Below are 16,540 nucleotides of genomic sequence, written 5' to 3' on the forward strand. Positions count from 1 at the left end.
GAGGGGGGAGAGGGGAGGGTAGAGGGGCAACTTTAACAAGGAAATAAAACTTATGGAAATATGTAGATAAGGTTAGAATAATAGATAAGGAGTAAAGGATACGGGCTTGTGGGAGACCGAGTGTTTGGCGTTTTGCCATTTGGCCCTTACAATCTCATATTGGTCCATCGAATAGGACTATCTTGCGTGGTACATGTAGGGGATTAAGGAGAATGTCCTACAAGCAAGATTATAAAAAAAAGGTATAAATGGAGATGAATGTTATATTGAAAGTAATGTTTGGAAGTATGAATGTAATATACAGGTCTTATGTACAATGTATCCGGAGCAACAAGTAGAATTTAAATGTATAGGTTAACAGCGGTAACATTAATGTGAGAGGATTCAATGTGCCAGAAAAACGATCCCAAGTTTTGTTTGTATCACTTTCACAAGAAAAGAGTGAATATTTTATGTTTGCAGGAGACACATTTTAAAACAGGGGTAAATCCGGTTATTAAAGATAAAAACTACACAACATGGATTCATAGCACTGATCCGGATAAGAAAGCAAAGGGGGTATCAATAGGGATTCACAAAAATACACGATTAGAGGTAAAAGACACAATTATAGATGAAAAAGGAGATATATATTTTTGAAATTTTTCTACATGAATCAAATCTATTCACTAGCGAATATATATGCACCAAATAAGGGTCAACACAAGTTTTGTATAAGGGCAATTTCCAGATTTCAAAAATTTGGAATGGGTTTAAGCCCTTCGTGACTGACGACGTACAGTGTACGTCGCCAGCATCGGGGCTGTTTAAACGGACTCCCGGTGACTTTTGCCGCCGGGACTCTGTTTAAACTTGTAGAGCCGACTGTCGGCTTTACAACAGAAGCGATCCTGGCGACTTACCTGTCGATCTGCACTTCAATAGTTTATTTCCAGTGTAAAGGTGACACTGGGGGTCTTTTGGACCCCCAGCATCACCTTAAAGAGTACCTGTCACCACCATCTGCTATCACATGGGGGGGCTTTAAGCCCCCCCATGTGATAGCAGTCAAAGTAAAAAAAAAAAAAAAAATGAGGATGGAGAAATGTTGAGTTCACCATTCCTAGAAAAAGAAATAAAAGAGGCGTTCTCCACACTAAAAAACGATAAGGCTCCTGGCCCAGATGGGTTTACAGCTAGATTCTATAAACAGTTTGAAGGCCTACTAGGCCCTTTTTTCACAAAAGTATGTAATTCAGTCACAGAGGATAGCCCATTGGGAGGCACATATATCTGTGCTCCCGAAACCTGGAAAAGATCTGTCAGAAAGTGGACATTATCGCCCAATTTCTCTTATAAACTCAGACTTAAAAATATTTGCAAAAGTCCTGGCTAGCAGGTTAAAAAAGATACTGCCAAAAATTATCCACCTTTGTGCAGGGAAGGGAAGCTAGAGACAGTACCACTAGGGTCATTGATTTAATAGAACTAGCGCAAAAGAGAGAAGTCCCGCTATACCTATTGTCTGTCGATGCTGAAAAAGCATTCGACAGAGTAAACTGGACATTTCTCAGAGAATCAATAGCGAAAATGGGAGTGGGAGAATTCTTCTTGTCTAAAGTGATGGCATTATATACACATCCACATGCAAGGGTCTGAGTGAATGGGGAACTATCTGATCCTTTCTCAATAAAAAATGGCACTCGACAGGGATGCCCCCTCTCACCCTTATTATATGTTGTAGTAATGGAACAACTAGCGGCGACTATTAGGAAAAACCCCTCGATTTCAGGAATATCCACCCTAACACAACAACATAAAATAGCATTATATGCGGATGATTTACCCCTCTTAATATCATCTCCAATAATATCAATACCTAATATTCTTAAAGAACTAAAGAACTATGGGGACTTGAGTAACTTTCAAATAAATCTATCTAAATCAGAATTTTAAACATATCATTAAAGGATAAAGTAATAACTAGTATAAAGAATAATTACCCATTTAGATGGCAGGCTAAATATATAGTCTACCTGGGACTTAATATTCCGAGAGAACTTAACACACTGTATGCTATTAATTACAGAGATTGGATAGATAATATCTTTGCTCAATTCTACTCATGGAATAGTTTAAGAATGTCTTGGATAGGGAGGGTAAATATCTTAAAAATGGATATCCTCCCAAAAATACTATATAGATTTCAGACGATCCCCATCCTCTTACCAGTAGCCTTTTTTAAGAAAATAAAATCAGTAGCAATGAAATTTGTCTGGGCAAATAAAACCCCTAGAATAAGTGCAAAGGTCCTGATGAGATCAAAACAGAGGAGGCCTGGGGATCCCAGACTTTGCACTTTATCATAAAGCGATCCTAATATCCAAAATAGTGGACTGGATACATAGGGGTCAAGACAAAGGGGTAGTAAAACTGGAAGTAGATGTTTCTCCAGTGCCACTGAGGAATCTCCCTTGGATATCAGTGGACTGTAGACCTCAGGCATCTACACTACCTCTTCTAGTACAAGCGGCACTACAAGTCTGGGACAAGACACTTGCTAACTATAACCTCTCATCTAGGCCTGGACCCTTGACTCCCATCCTAGGCAACCCACAATTCCCACCAGGTATGCAAGCAATCACATTATTAAATACAGAAAATACTCCATATATACAGACGTGGCAAATACTAGAATCGGGTAAAGAAGAATTAAAAATAATGGGAATTGGATGTAAGTGGACGAGAGTAGACGAATGAGCTAGTTATATATAGATGACGGATTATCCTATTTTTCTCTCTTTTTTTTTTAAAGTAGAGTATTAAATTTTCTATAGAATGAAATATGCGAAATGTATGAAATTAAAGTGAAATAAAAAATATATTAAACAAAAAAGTATTCATGTATATTGTTGCATCCACAAACGTTTGGAGAGATCCCGGTATTATGCTATGCAAGCCCTGCTTATCTGCACTTCTCCCAACTGTTACATTCGGGTTAACTCGTCCAAAAGCAAAAGTCACTTTATACGGAACGTTTCCTTGGCGACCCCATTGATAGGTTTCCGGTAGCCTAGGACCTTCCAGTATAAGCCTAACCTTCCTTTTCCTGCTATCATTCTTCCCTTGCTTTCCCTGGAGATCTACTAACTCCATGATTGTTGATGCAATGGATATAGACCTCAGGCATCTACACTACCTCTTCTAGTACAAGCGGCACTACAAGTCTGGGACAAGACACTTGCTAACTATAACCTCTCATCTAGGCCTGGACCCTTGACTCCCATCCTAGGCAACCCACAATTCCCACCAGGTATGCAAGCAATCACATTATTAAATACAGAAAATACTCCATATATACAGACGTGGCAAATACTAGAATCGGGTAAAGAAGAATTAAAAATAATGGGAATTGGATGTAAGTGGACGAGAGTAGACGAATGAGCTAGTTATATATAGATGACGGATTATCCTATTTTTCTCTCTTTTTTTTTTAAAGTAGAGTATTAAATTTTCTATAGAATGAAATATGCGAAATGTATGAAATTAAAGTGAAATAAAAAATATATTAAACAAAAAAGTATTCATGTATATTGTTGCATCCACAAACGTTTGGAGAGATCCCGGTATTATGCTATGCAAGCCCTGCTTATCTGCACTTCTCCCAACTGTTACATTCGGGTTAACTCGTCCAAAAGCAAAAGTCACTTTATACGGAACGTTTCCTTGGCGACCCCATTGATAGGTTTCCGGTAGCCTAGGACCTTCCAGTATAAGCCTAACCTTCCTTTTCCTGCTATCATTCTTCCCTTGCTTTTCCTCCAGATCTACTAACTCCATGATTGTTGAGGCAATGGATGTTGACAAATAATTCGGTTCAAGCTTCTCCCCTTCCACATAGTCCCCTGAATAATCGTCCGCATAAATTTGCCAGGTGGTATGGCCCAGATAGATGGCCAATAAGATGTTTATCATCATTCCATTCATGTTCCAGAGACCTTGACTCGCCAATCTCTCGCTCCAATAGGACTCTGGGAAAAAAAAGAACAAGAGAGGAATCAAATTCTTATCAGCAGTATCTTTTACACTGATCTGCATGAACCCACTTTTCTACCTCCCTCTTTCTCATGCATTTTTCACTCTTGTTGCCAAGGAGACGCTTCACTTTTACTACTTGATCACTGAGGGTCATAGTAACTATGAAAGGTCCTATCCAGTTCGCATCCCACGGAGATTTGGAAACAAAGTTTTTTACCATAACCTTGTCTCCAACCTTCAAATTAGTAGGAGGCTTGTCCGGCTGAATTTTCTCTTTAGGTGCCAAGTTATTTGCAGCAAAGTGCAAATACCTCTGTACCTGTTCCTGATATGGGGTTAATGATGTACCTTTTGCCGTAGATCCCCTTATAGCCATCAGGATTGAAGGCAGGTGGGCCAGCCAATTATTTCCTGATTGTAATACCATCTTCTTTAGTCTCTCTTTCAGTGTCCTGTTCATCCTCTCCACGATACCTGAAGATTGTGGGTGGTATGGTACGTGGAACCTTTGTTCTACTCCCAGCAGTTCACAGATGCTCCTCATGACTCTGCCTGTGAAGTGACTCCCCCTATTTGATTCCAGGATTCTGGGGAACCCCCATCTTGACAATACCTCGGTCCACAAAGCTTTTGCTGTGCCTGCAGCTGAATCTTTTCTCAGAGGTAGAGCTTCCACCCACTTTGAAAAAACATCAACTACCGCCAACAGATACCTGTACCCCCCAGGGGAACTAGGTAATGGACCCACAAAGTCAATCTGCAGGTTCTCCCAGGGTCCTTCAGATAAAGGTACTCTTGCTAAAACAGGTCTCTGTCCTTTGGGTCTGGGGTTCATTTGCGCACAAATTAAACATTCCTGCACCACCTATGGAACTGTGACATTCATCTTTTCCCACCAGTATTTGGCCTGGACAATTTCCAATGTGCCTTGTACACCCATGTGGCCTGTCAGTCTATGATTTTCCCTGACTAAGTCTCTTTGATGTTGTAAGGTCACAACAAATCTTAGCCCTTCACCAGTCTCTCTTAGCAAGAGATTATCCTGTATTGCATAATTTTGGGGAGCATCTGCCACTTTTTCTCTAAGTTGCCTTTTGATGTTTTTCCAGGTATCATCCTTGTTTTGCTCCGCTGCCAAGCATGGCTTAGCCTTCCCTCAGCATCATAGGGTGTCCACTTGACTCCTATCAAGTATCAGGTGGACACCCTATGATGCTTCTGTTTGCAAAAGAACATCGTCCACATGTTCTGTTTGCAAAAGAACATCGTCCACATACTGAATGATACAGTCTGGCTCAGAAAACGGCTTCATAATGTCAACCATACAGTTGTGGACGTATGTTGAACTGGATTTGAACCCCTGTGGCAACCTGCAAAATGCGTACTGTTTTCCCTGAAATGTGAATGCAAATTTGTATTGGCTATCCTCATGTATGGGAATTGAAAAATAGCCATTCGATATATCTATAGATAAATAAACTTTTGCAGAGGGCTTAAGCGCTGTCATCATATCTGGCATTTTAGCGACTACATTTGTAATTGATGGGGTACATTTGTCCAGCGCACAAAATTCTAAAGTGGGCCTCCAGCCCCCCTCCTTTTTTACTGGCCAGAGGGCTGCGTTTGTTTTTGACTGGCATTGTTTAATGACATTTTGGGCCAATAAATTTTCCACTGTACGTTCTATGTACGGGATCGACTCGGGTGGAATTTTATATTGCTTTTGCGGTGGGGGATCTGGTCCCTCAATTTTAACAATCATGTGTGATACTTTGCCGCATTGAGCCTTAGATGTTGCCCACACTTTGTCATGTTGCTTGCAATAATGCCTGTGGATTCAGAATGTTATCGGTCTTAACTGATGCAATTTCACAACTGTCCATAATCATGTGCACCGTGCCTTTGTACCTAGACCCTTTCCACAGCACCCAATTACAGAGATCTACAATAAGCCCATGTGCCCTCATCAAATCAGAGCCCAAAATAGTACCTTCATGTGTCGGGGAAAGAAACAGCGAGTGTTCCACACATAACCTCCCAATGTCAATTGGCACATGCACTGATTCCTCAGAGGGTACTAGCTGTCCGCCAAAACCTCTTTGCCAGTAGGATTCTTCTCTAGGTTTATATTAGTTAAACTGATGGCTGCTCCTGTATCCAAAAGTATGTTTGTGCGATGGCCCCCTACCGCACCCTGTATACGTGGTCTGCCTCCTTTGTCCCCTTGAAGATGACATATTAGGGATAAAACCAGGGCCTGACATCCCTATGGCTTACAGTAAGGATTGGTTGGAGGTGGGATTCTAAATTCCTCCGGGATGTTTGTCATCAGTTTTTCTATATTTTGTAGTTCTTTTAAAGAGGACCATATAATGTAACATCAGGCAACGTTGTTCTGTTTTACTTTAGCCTTATCAGATCCCGGTTTCTGCTGTTCTTTCCTATAAGGAACCTTTTTATCTCGTGGATCCTCTCGCCATTTTACAGTCTTTCATTAACTGTCCTATATTTCCACACCTACAGCATCTACATCCAAATCTAGCCTTTGCCTAATTCCTAATAATTTCAGAGATTCTCATGTGAGGCCTATTGTCTTGATTGGTCTCCTGAATCCAATCTTTTAATATATTTATAAACGTTTGATATGTACTGGCATTCCTTAGTGGAATTTTCGTATGGTAATCCACAAACATGCATTTAATAGCCCTAGAGTACAAAAAACTGCTGTCATCAGGAGACATATTAGGACAACTGTATGTGGCCCTATACACGGAGAAATACTCACTACAAAACAGGACTGGGTCATCACCCCTCCCAAATTTGGCATTTTCTAGGGCATTTGTACCTCTAGTATCTCTTCCCCCCATTATGCGTTGCAATTCCTTCATTCTATCCGCTGAGTTTCCCCAATTTGAGTTAATCTCAGGAGATAGTCCTTTGTGAATACTGACTGGCGGCTGCAGTTTTTCACACAGCTGCAACGGGAGCCATGCGTGAAGGAGTGCACAAGCATCCCTTTTGCCCAAATTATACTGCAATATAATGTCAAATTTCCCCAATATCTGGCACAGATTTGTACGATCCTGTATAGAGAGTGCTGCGAATTGGGTGTTAGTGTTACTACGTAAAGTTTCTAGTCTTTGCCCAATCCTTTGTGATTCAAGAGTGAAAAGAGATGTACTGGGGTTAGGAGATACTTCAGGGTCATCAGTAGAATACACTGGATACTCCTCGCCCGTTATCCTGTCTCTTTGCTCCTGTGCCCCACAGGTATCAGAACAACAATGGCTGTACCTTTTCCCCATGGACCGTGATTTTAAACACAAAATGTCCTGATCTTTCTGGACCAGCTGCGCTCTGGACTCGCAATTCTTCCTTCAGCATTGAAATTACCTTCTCATTTGCAGCCTCCTTCTGCTCTATCGAGGCTATAGATTGTTCCCTCAGCTTACATCGCTCTTCACACTCATTCCATCTATCCTCCAAAGCACAATTTTGCTCAATCAGTTGATCCACCTCATCTCTCAGCTCATCACATTCACCACACTTTGAATCCACATTCGCAGCCACTGCAGAAATATTCTTGCTAACATTCTCTATCTGTTCTCTTAGCTTTGCTTTTTCAGTGTACCACTGAAGCTCTTTCTATTCTGCAATTTCTCTCATTCGCAACAACATGCTTAAAACATTCGCCATTCTCGCTTTTTTTTCCTTTTTTAGATGTTGGTTTAGTCTTCACTGTATCATTGTGAAGATCACATTGCTTTAACAAATCATTAAACTGATGGGTCAAATCATCATCTGCACATGTTCTGAAGCTAGCAGAAGCATGCTTTTTAAGAAAATCCCCAACTACTTCCATTGTCATGCTAATGAAGGACCCAATGAAAGTTGTCTAACTAGTACCTGCACACCAGTTCTTGACAATGAAAACGCAATTACAAGCAGTTACAGACAGATACACACACTGTTGTTCCAAGTCAACCTGGACTTTATAGTCCACCAAGGAGATTTACACGTCTCCTTAACACCACTGACTATTACCCCCACACACTAATCCTTACTAGGACTACAGATCTTAGGCCAGAGGGATCTCCTATTGGAGCAGAAAGCTACTTTCCTTTCACGTGAAAAAAAACAATATATTTTCCCACTTTCTCCTCAAAGATGTCTGGTTTTATCCTATAGATCTACAGGGTACATCAGTTAACAAAGGGTGATCAGCCCTTTACTGCCGACACAAACTGAACAGCTAAACAGGCCTAAAACGTATGCAATACAAAAAAATGTAACACATACACCAGCCCAAGATAAGAAACTTTTACTCACCAGATATGCGCGTCCACTCACTGATGGAGTGTTTAACAGAACTTTCAGTTTCCCTCAGACAGGATTCCAAACTCACGACCAGCGCAAATCTTGTCCACTGTAGAGATTGATGTCTTCAGATCTGTGTCTCTTGTAGAGGTTTCAACTTCTTTAGCTTTTAGGAACTCAAGACAAAATAAATTAGGGTTTGGGTTCTACGTAGAATTTTCTAAGTTCCTGCTTCTGGGGTGCCAAATGTAATATCTACATTTGCCTTGGCAAATAAAATAAGCTAACATGCTATTCTCTGCTTCCAATGATGATAACAATACAATGGTTAAAATAAGCAATGGTCTTATTTATTTATACAGACATATAACCAAACATAATAAAAGATAAAAATAGATACACAAGTACAATAAGACAATCAAGAGAATACTTTACGCAGCAAGTCTGTCCTCTGGTTCCTATGCTTTGGCTGGGCTCAGAGAGAGAGAGAGCAATATGTCTGAGCACTGACTTTTATAGTAAACCGGACCCATTCATACACATACATCGACACCCCTTTACCCAGAATTCCGTATGTCCCTTATAGGTCTTTTGATCAATCGGCATCGTCCTTCATATTTGTCCACATGCACTGTAGTTCTCCAGCAGGGGGCACCATCGTTCTGCAGGTCATTCCTTGGCCTAGGTCAACACCTTGTCCTTTGATCCTTAGAAAATGGACAGCCACCTTCATTAGATAAATATCCTGGTCGGATCACTCTATGGTTATCATATCGATGTCACATATGAGGGACCCTGACAGGTAATTTTGTTGGAGGCTGAACAAATCGCTCGAGTGATCCGACCCTGTGCTCCATGTTGGAGTCTCAACTCACTTCTTACTTTCAACTCAATGTCACACCTACTGTGTCTCCCATAACGATCTGGGCAGCACACAATGCGACCATCAGAGGCTGGCTTATAGCCTATGCCTCCAAATTTAAAAAACAGGCTCTAAAGTGCATAACCGAACTGGATGTTACTCTCCAAAAATTATGCTGTGACCATAAACGCACTCCAACGCTTGCTCTACAGCGCAGCCTGGAAACCACCCGCTTAGAACTCAACATGCTCCTTACTACGCGTGCTGAAAAGAGCTTGCATTGGACTGACAATAAATTCTACTCACATAGGGATAAAATTGGCACCTTGCTTGCACACAAACTCTCCCCGACTCCTCGTACACACTCAGCCCCTAGAATTAGTTGTAAATCTGGTACATACTCCTTGAATCCCAAAAATGTACTTTGAGAGTTTCATGGCTTTCTTTCAACTTTATATGAGAGACCACCCACGACCTCCCCCTCCAAGCTGGAATATTTTTTTAAGGGACTCCTTCTCCCTTCCCTGACCCCGGATCACTGCCAAATCATGGAGAAGCCAATTTCACCGGCTGAAATTAGACTAGCCATAAAGCAAGCTAAGTGCTCCTTGGCTCCGGGCCCAGATGGTTTCTCCGCACTGTACTATAAATAATTTGCTGATACTTTGGTTCCCCATTTGGAATCCTTTTTCACTGCTCTTCCTGCTGGGGTGCCCCTGGACCCGGATCTGAATCGAGCCTTTATTAGTGTTATACCTAAACCGAACAAGGACCCGGGTGAAATATCCAATTATAGACCTATATCCTTAATAAACAATGACCTCAAACTCTTGACAAAAATTTTAGCTAATCGACTAAACACTTTTTTAGCTTCATATATACATGCAGACCAAGTGGGCTTTTTTAATAGGGAGAATGACACAGACCAGATTAGGAGGGCGATTGACATTATTTCTCTTTTGCAGTCTAATTGGGATGGTGGACACCGACAAGAGGGCCTACTACTATCCGTGGATTTGCAGAAGGCATTTGATTCGGTTTCATGGCCTTATATGTTTACGCCACTAAAGCGCTGGGATTTTGGCCCCTCCTTACTTAGACTAATGCTCACCCTGTACTCTAATTCGTCAGCACAGATTCGTATCCAAGGCTATCTCTCAGTACCCTTTGGTATATTTACTGGCACCCGGCAGGGATGCCCCTTGTTGCCACTGCTTTTTGCTTTTTGGTACACGAGAAACTGAGTAGCATCCTCAGAGATACCCAAAGTAAATTCGAACGGGTATGGGAACCATGGATGCAATACCTACACATTTCTGAGTCTCCTTAGCCGAGAGTTCCTGTTACAATACCGATCTCCACTTGCAGTGTCCTGGATACCTCCCTGATCTTTTTCTATTCTTCCTCCTTCCTGTACTTTTACCCTTTCCCCCTTATTGGTCTCTATATATTATTTTTTTTGAGCTCATAATGTGCAATGTACCTTTGTTTCTGTCCCTATGTGAGCATCTAATATATCTGATTTGTCATAATAGCTATCATTATGCAGTGATATGACCCTACATGACTGTGTAACAGTGCGTATCCTGCGAGATGCTATGTGTATTTCATTTTGTTGTCTTGTCCAAAAACCTTAATAAAAATTTGTGATAGTAAAAACTAATATGGAGGTTCTTTGGATTTGAAAGGCTCTATGAACTCCAAGATGCTGGAGACTTTTTTCCACCAATGGACTGTCACTGACCTTGGACGAAGAGGTAGTTGAAGTGATTCGCACATAGGAATCTATTATTAACACTATCACTGGATAGGGACATAGACGATAACAGTTGTAACAGGCTCGCCAACCTTAGCCACAACCAAAGAATGTCATATTTGGACTCATCCTGAACCAAAGAATGTCATATTTGGATAGAATGTTTTCTCTGTTGTCTGAAGAACCCTGTTGGAAGACTCTTATCCTCCAATAAGTCTAGTTTTACAATTTGAATTGATCCTGTCAACTTGAGACAATGGGACACCAAGGAGTAGGATAAAAGCTTGACCTGCCTCAACAAAACACTAGACCACTTGGCTTTCCCCCTTGGCGATCACTTTTAATTTGATCAGAGCCTAACTTAAGAGGTTTCCGTGGACTGCTAGAGTATGAGCATGCTGGTCAGGGCTGCATATTCCTCCCTCCCTCCCAGCTCCTCTGACCTGCTCCTGCTGCTGGTGCCTGTACACCTGGCCTCTCGTGCCGCCGGAAGTGACTTGATCTCACTTCCCGCCGGTCCGAAATCAGAACAGCGGCGGCACTGATGGGGCCCCAGCCTCCTCCGAATCCACTGGATCGGCAATGCTGTGGCCGGTGCTGCTGGGGCCACGCCTCCTCCGGTGCTGCAGGGGTTCAACCGCCTCCTTGCCTGTCACCGTCGGCCGATACCCATGTAAGGGTCCCGTGCGGGCCCCCCAGGCGGTCCGGGCCCCTTTTATGAGTATCGGCCATACCCCCCTGATGGCCGCCCTGTAGATAGATAGATAGTGGCAGCAGGCAGATGGGGATGTCTGGGTATAGCCAGGATGACAGATTTGTATGGCCCAGTTTTAGGTGTAGTGCTGAAGTTCTTACTCTAGGGAGAAGTGTTGAGAGTGCTGGAGGCTTACAAGTAACAAGCCCAGCTGAAGAAAGCTGGCTCATTAGGACCTCCATAAGTTATCCCAAACTTCTAAGTGAGTGGTTCCACCTGGGAGACAGGGGAGGTCTCTGTGCATGGGTCTGGAGGGCTCCACCCTGGATTCACCCTGTGTGGCAATACACTTTTGTGGTGAGGACCAGCCTGTGCAACTGTGAGAGAAACAGTTGGGACTAGTCTTGGAAACAAACAAGGAGGACCAGTGGGTCAGAGGCAAAACGCTGAAAGTAAAAGCCAAGAAGCTTTATCTGTGTTTTCGCTGCCAGTACTGTGGGTACTTTATGTTTGGAAACCCTTGCAAGGAAAAACTGGTGTGGACTTGTTTTTGAGTTTGAATCAATAAAAGTAGGCAAAGAAAACTTTAAAAGGAAGTAAGCGAGTGGAAGTGTCCTTAATGGGCTGCCATTTTAAGCTAATTCTCACTATATGTCATGGATTCGGCCGGCGCGTCTCCTCTCTCCCGCGGCGTGCCGTCCCTATGGTGACGTCACGCCGCGCTCCGCCCACGAGGCGCGGCCCCGCATGTAAATACTCAGCTGTTCCGATCACTCGGCGTTCTCTTAATCTGATACGTCGAGTGATGAACAGCGAACCCCGCAACGCTGTGATACCCGAGCAGTCTGTCGCCTTACAGCCCTGAGACGAACCCCCGCTGGCTACCCTCACCATCGGAACCCGGATTCAGCAGAGCAGTTCCTATCAGGCGGCTCTCCTTCTCCCCTACATGCTAAACAACTCCTAAACCGCAAGTACCAGGTTATCTGCAGGCAAACAACCTGTTGCTTCAGCTGCTTGCTTCAAACATTGCTTTGTGATGCCTCCATGTCATTAATGTGATACAACTTAAGGAGAACTCTGACCTAAATTGCTGATGCCTGCATGTCATTAATGTGATACAATTTAAGGAGAACTCTGACCTAAATTGCTGATGCCTGCATGTCATTCATGTGATACAATTTAAGGAGAACTCTGACCTAAATTGCTGATGCCTGCATGTCATTAATGTGATACAATTTAAGGAGAACTCTGACCTGAATTGCTGATGCATGCATGTCATTAATGTGATCCAATTAAGGGGTACCTGAGCCAATTGCTGACGCATGCATGTTATTAATTGTGATACAACTAGGAGTAGTTGTCCAGTAGTGTTGCACATGCTTGCAACATAGCAATAGAGGTGAATACACTGATATCTCCCCAGCCAGCTCCTCCCAGTACCTCCATTCCAACCCATAGCGGCATTGAGCCACTCTAGCCAATATTGGTCCTGTCCAAACCCTCGTCCCTAGGTGGTATATGATGCCCTCGGTATCCCGCCGCACCGAGTGTAACGGAAGCCGCTGACTGAACCACCTCCTCTCATACCACTCCCAGTCACGTCCGCAGCTGAGATCCAACCCAAAACCGGTCGCTGTGACACATTATATATCGGGAATCCCAATCTGAAAGAAGCAATTTCAGGGAGGTGCCCTTCTCATTTCAGGGAGGTGCCCTCTGCCCCGCCCCCCCCCCCATCCACAGGGGTGGGGGGGAGAGCACCCCCCTGAAATGATGGCAGATAGCACGGAAGCAATAGCTTCTTTGCTATCTGCAGGTTTGTTTTTTTTAGTATTCTGGCAGCTGCTGCAGTCAGAATAAAAACAAAACAAAATGAACATAGGAATGCATTGCTAGATTCCTATTGGCTATTTCATAGTTACATAGTATTTGAGGTTGAATAAAGACATATGTCCATCAAGTCCAACCTATTTGTGTATGGTCCTATTGGTGTGTAGTATGTATAGGTCCCTGTGTGTTCTCATTCTTAAGAGTACGTGTACCCCTGTATATTGCGGTCCATGAGGAAATCGTCCAATCGCCTCTTGACCGATTCCACACTCTCAGCCGAAATCACAGCATGTGGCAGCGAGTTCCAGACCTTGACTGATCTAACTGAGAAGAAACCCCTTCGCCCCTTGTGCTGAAATTTTTTCTCCACCAATTTAAGTGGTGGCCTCTCGTCCGTGTCATCGAGTTAATTGTAAAAAGTTTGCTGCTAATGTTACTATCCCCGGTAAACATTTTATACATGAAAATCATGTCCCCCCTTAATCTCCTTACTTCCAAGGAGAACATGTTTAATTTTAGTAGCCTGTTCTCATAGCTCAGGTCCTCCATCCCCTTTATGAGTTTGATTGCTCCCCTCTGGACTCTTTCTAGTTCAAGGACATCCCCTCTGTTTACTGGTGCCCAAAACTGGACCACATACTCTAGATGAGGCCAAACCAGTGATCTATAAAGTGGCACAATTACAGACTTGCCCCGGCATCTGGACCCCTTTTTAAATATTGGAACTACCGTAGCCCTCCACCAGTCAATTGGCACTCTGCCAGTCATTAAGGAATCTTTTAAAATGATGAATAATGGTCCCGCTATAACCTGGTTTAGTACTTTAAGTACCTTGGAGTGCAGGTGTTCTGGTCCTAATGCTTTATTTGCATTAAGTAGTTAGAGTCTGTGTTGCATCTCGGTTTTTGTCAACCACGGTGGAATATCTACATTAAAGTGACATTAAACCCTCAGATTTTTTAACATAAAACAATACTGTCATGTGTGCCTTACTGTAATCTATGGTCGTTTCCCTTCTCTTTGCTGCTCTTTCTTTTAAATCTGTGTCTGTTCTCATGCTGGGCAGAACTTCTGTTTTGCAGCAGACTGCCTTGTCTCTGGAATACATACATGGTGTCTGTGTGAAGGTTCACAACCTGAGCCAGCACTACAGGAAGAGGCAGTTAGCTGCAAAGGGAAGTTCTCCCCAAGCATGAGAAGACATGAGGATTTAAAAAGGAAGAGCAGCAAAGAGAAGGGAAACTACCATGGATTACAGTAAGGTACACATTACAGTATTGTTTTATGTTAAAAAATCTGAGGGTTTAATGTCACTTTTAAACCCGTCTTTTTCCTGAGTTTATACTGATGAGAAAAAAGGTATTTAATGCCTCGGCCCACTCCCTGTCGTTTGTGACTAACTCCCCTATATCATCCATTAATGGGTCGATCTGCTCCTTTCTTACTCTTTTACTATTTATGTACTGGTAAAAAAAATTGGGATTTTTTTTACTAACTGTGGCTATATGTTTTTCACACTCTATTTTAGCTGCCCGAATTATTTTCTTGCATCTTGTGTTACATTCTTTGTAATTATCGAACGCCAATGCCGTCCGCTGCATCTTATATTTTCTAAATGCCACTCTCTTGATGTGTTGCTTTACCGATCTATTTATCCATACAGGCTTAGTTTTTGATCTTTTAATTTTGTTCCTGTTAGGATCCAGAGCTCCTCCAGGTGGCCCTAAAGCTAAGCCCTGCAGTTCCTGTGCTCACCTGCAGGTGTCTCCAGGCAGCCAGGAGCTGTTAGGTACCAGACCACCACTGGTTGGTGCTGGAACCTACAGTTCCAGTGCTCACCTGCGGGTGTCTCCCAGCTGCCAGTACTTAGCCATCACCTGCTGCTTCCTGGGAGGATATTTAAACCCTCCCTGCAGTCAGGATGATGGCTCAGTATACTGTTTCCTGTGAATCCTGAGTCCCCTGTCTTGAGTCCTGTTACCTGCTTATGTTCCTGAGACCTGTTACCTGCTTATGTTACTGAGACCCGTTACCTGCTTATGTTCCTGAGTCCTGTTACCTGCTTATGTTCCTGAGTAGGGCTGCAACAACTAATCGACATAATCGATGATTGAAAAAGTTGTCAACTTTTTCAATCATCGATTAATCGGCTTCTGGTTAGTTGGCCCTGTTCACGGCTCCACACACGCTGCGCGCCGCACCTCCTCCCCACCTCACCGCTGCTAACCGCATCCACACGCTGCACCTCCTCCCTGCCTCACGCTCACCACCCTCCCACTTCCACGATCGGCAGAGGAACGCGGGGGAGAAGAAGTAAGGAGGAGCAGGGGTGGGCGGATGACAGCCGCCGATAGACAGGCCCGATCTCAGAAACAAGTTGCTGGAAGACTGCTCAGGTAAGCCTGCACTTTCTCCCACATGGTGCTCTATAATTTATTGCTGGGATTTGTATTCCTCTTTAGCTGATGGTACATTGTGCTGTATATTATACGAGAGACTACAAATCCCAGCAATAGTACATTACACAATGTATAATGTACTATTGCTGAGATTTGTTGTATTCCTCTATAGCTGGTGGTATTGTGCATTGCGCTGTATAGAGGACTACAAATCCCAGCAATAATACATTATACAGCGCAATGCGGAATACCACCAGCTACAGAGGAGTACAACAGATCCCAGCAATAGTACATTATACAGTGGTGCAATGCCGAATACCACTAGCTATAGAGGACTACAAAACCCAGCAATAGTACATTATACAGAGCAATGCAGAATACCGCCAGCTATAATGTATTGCTGGCATTTGTTGTATTCCTATATAGCTGGTGGTATTTTGCATTTTGCTGCATAACATATTATTGCAGGGATGTGTTGTACTCCTCTGTAGCTGGTGGTAGTCTGTATTGTGCTGTATAATGTACTATTGCTGGGATTTGTTGTATTTCTCTATAGCCGGTGCCATTCTGCATTCATTGCTATATAATTTTACACTTTTCATTTCACTATATTGCACACCATACTTTTTTTCTTATTTACTTCCACCGCTCCAAGCTTGCTC

The 16,540-nt window shown here is 43.0% G+C and overlaps 1 pseudogene; it reads right to left on the reverse strand.

The window, feature by feature from the left end:
• Window positions 1-6,566: 6,566 nt before the first annotated feature.
• On the reverse strand, window positions 6,567-7,879 carry LOC108797784 (annotated as a pseudogene).
• Window positions 7,880-16,540: the final 8,661 nt, after the last annotated feature.

The sequence above is a fragment of the Nanorana parkeri genome, unplaced genomic scaffold (assembly GCF_000935625.1).
Source record: "Nanorana parkeri isolate BGI_ZX_2015 unplaced genomic scaffold, ASM93562v1 scaffold1336, whole genome shotgun sequence".
Classification (NCBI taxonomy): Eukaryota; Metazoa; Chordata; class Amphibia; order Anura; family Dicroglossidae; genus Nanorana; species Nanorana parkeri.